Raw genomic sequence first — 2,975 nt, 5'->3', positions numbered from 1 at the left:
ATAATATATACTATCGTACTACGAGTATATTTTGGGAAGAAATGAGTAGGTACGAGCATGCAATGCGTCAATGGCGGAGCGGAGTAGAGAGCAGAAGGCGCGTGGAAAGCTGCATCGGAGCACATGGATCTGCTCTGCATATGCCTGATTTTGCATTGCTACTGCTTCAGATAATTTACTCCCAACTCTGAACAAGTGACCTGCCTGCCATATTTATATTCGCTGAATCTTGCGCTAAATGTTTTTTTAAAAAAAAAGGCGAGTAGAAATACAGAAACCGGGAAGAGTGATCTGTAGCATGGGTCAAGCAAGGTTCAGAGTCTTCAGACAATCAGACAACATGTTCGGCTGTCTCGTCTGTGTAAGAAGTTCAACGCATCAATCTATTATAGCCGGGCCGGCATATGAACAGGAACAGCCACCCAAAAAAAAAAAAAAAAAACAGGAACAGCCAAGGAAAGGAAATGGAGCGAGTGTTGGTGCTGCTTATTATTCATCAGGATCGCATTCACGCATACTCCTATGCTGTTGCTGCTTGGCTTGTTGACTCTCATTGGCTGTAACTAACCATGTTCAGAGCAAGTAGTGTAGGAGGTTTTTCACTTTTGCTGAATCAGCGTGCTCGAACGCCTCTCCAATTATTCATATTGAACGACATTAGAGATGAGATAACCATTTGGAAGACCGCAAAGGTTGCTCGAATCCCCTGATGGATACGAAACTCCTATGGCGCGATCCATCGCTTGGGGCGATCGGTTCCCTGCCCCACACGGTATACCGTTTTACTTTCCTATTTTACTAAGTTTATACATATCAAGTTTGCACATTTAAAGTTTATACAAGTTTGTACACCTAAAGTTTGTAGACCTAAAACATATTCAAATTCATCTTTAAATGCATTTGAATTCAAATTCAAATTTGAATCAGTATATAAACTTTTGACCTATAAAAAATGTGTAAATCCTAGATGTATAAACTTTGGGTATATAAGCTTAAAAAAAACTATATGGTAAAAAAAGGAAAAGTGGTGAAAAAAAAAAGGGATCGATCGCTAGTTAGCGATCCCTTGATGGATAGCCTCTATTTGCTTTGGTTGGCCTGTAGTTTCGTGGGAAAATATGTAGTGCAAACCACATATGTAGTGAAAACTTGAAAACTACCGTTGGATCGAGAAATGGACATCCGAGATTCGTCCACGTCATCATGAGTTAAAATTTAACTTGCAAATGTGGTTTGCACTACATATTTTCCGTTTCGTGGTGCCTTTCTTTCACCACATTTAGGCACAATGTTCTCCCAGCAATCTCTCATCGGTTAGATTTATAAATTGTTTATTTGTAACCTTTTTCTTTTATAATCTCAATAAAATTTGGTTGGCCGTGTCTCTTGGTCAACCCGGCTAAAAAAGATTTTGCTGAAACAGTGATGTGCATTTGGTCCATATGCAGTAGCAGCTGCAATTGCATACGGGAAGTTGGACCGCGACTCCGACGGCCCATACTTAGCCCGAACAATCAATCATCGTAATTTGGGCTAAGAATAAAATAATTTGGGCCTAGCAAGAATAATGCCCCAAAATAAATTTGGGCCCAGCAGGAATAATGCCCAAAATTTGGGCCTTTTGCCAAACTCAGGCCCATCCAAAATAAACCCCAACTCAGCAATAATAAAAATTTTATTTGTGGCTGCTGGGATTCGAGCCCAGGTCTCCACGGCCACAACGTGGAATTCTCACCACTAAACTACAGCCACCACTTGTGTCTTCCTACAACATCAAAAGATATTAGTACAACTGCTGTATTTCCATTTTTCTTTTACCTTGACATCATTTTCTCGCTGCTCAGATTATCTGTCGTCTTCTTAGTTTTTACCATATCTAGCAATTCATAGCTTAATAAAGGCCCCGATTTGTTGGAAAAAAATATTTTGTGGGATTTCAATCGTACAGAAATATTTCCTATGGAAGTCTTTAAAACAAAGGATTGAATCCTATTCTATCATTTAAAATTCCTATGAAATAGACAATCTTATAAAGATTTTGAAGAAAATTTATAAGAACTTTAACATCTTGAAAATTTTCTTTTTTGAGTCTATCCCTTTTATTCGATTCCTGCGTTTTCATGCAGTTCAATCAAACGGTTATTTGTGTGTGTTTTTTTTGTGTTTTTTAATTCTCTGTTTTGCACTTAAATTCTTACTAGAATCATGTGTTTTTCTATTTCTTCGTTTTTTTTCATTTATGTGATTTAAAAGGGCCCTAAAATTAGACCCTAAATAATTTCATAGGCATATAATGATATTAGGTCTTTTGATAAATATTCAGGGGTCTTCCGGCTAACTCCACAAGGTGGTGAGCTCGCCGGCTTGTGTTCAAAGTCTCACTCCTTCTATTTATTTGATATTATATCATTCCCTAATATTCGCGTTTATTTTTTATAGAATGATAATAATGGTAGCCTTATAGGATGATGTTTCTCTGCCACTAAATAATAATTTATGTTAGTTACTTTATTAATTATTCCCTTTCCAAAAGCCTAAGCCTTTAATGTGGCCTGCCTAATAAATTCTACTTTCCCTACGCCACTCCTTTCCCTTTCATCCCCTCCCTCGCGATTGGCAAAATGCATAATCGACGCAAAAACATGAAAAAAAAGAATAATCTCCTCAAGCTTGTCATTTTTCAGGTTGTTTGCTCCAGCAAAAGAAGCTACTAGCATCAACAAATCGATTATTCTCATGATCTCATCAGCATCTGCTTCTACTAGATCACCTCAACCTCCTCTGAAAGTCTTAAACCAAGAACAAGAACAGGTTACAATCACTTTGAACCGAAGAAAGCAAATTAATCTCTCTGAATCAGTTCCAGTAGCGTGCCGGATTCGTCAGGCAGGTGCAGATGAGAGAATCAGGGGCGAGTTGAGTGACGGACAGGTTGGTGTGTGTATCAGCAATGCACTCTGCCTTTTCTTTCTCCC

General features: G+C 38.3%; 1 non-coding gene across 1 annotated transcript; it reads right to left on the bottom strand.

Moving 5' to 3' along the window:
• Nucleotides 1-1,680: 1,680 nt before the first annotated feature.
• On the bottom strand, nt 1,681-1,752 carry TRNAH-GUG (transfer RNA histidin (anticodon GUG)). Its single transcript has one exon. It is a non-coding gene; the product is annotated as a tRNA-His (tRNA).
• Between the last annotated feature and the right edge of the window lie 1,223 nt (nt 1,753-2,975).

The sequence above is a fragment of the Oryza sativa genome, chromosome 7 (assembly GCF_034140825.1).
Source record: "Oryza sativa Japonica Group chromosome 7, ASM3414082v1".
In the NCBI taxonomy this organism is placed as follows: Eukaryota; Viridiplantae; Streptophyta; class Magnoliopsida; order Poales; family Poaceae; genus Oryza; species Oryza sativa.
Note: the sequence above shows the minus strand (reverse complement) of the source record. Positions and strands in the feature narration are given on the sequence as shown.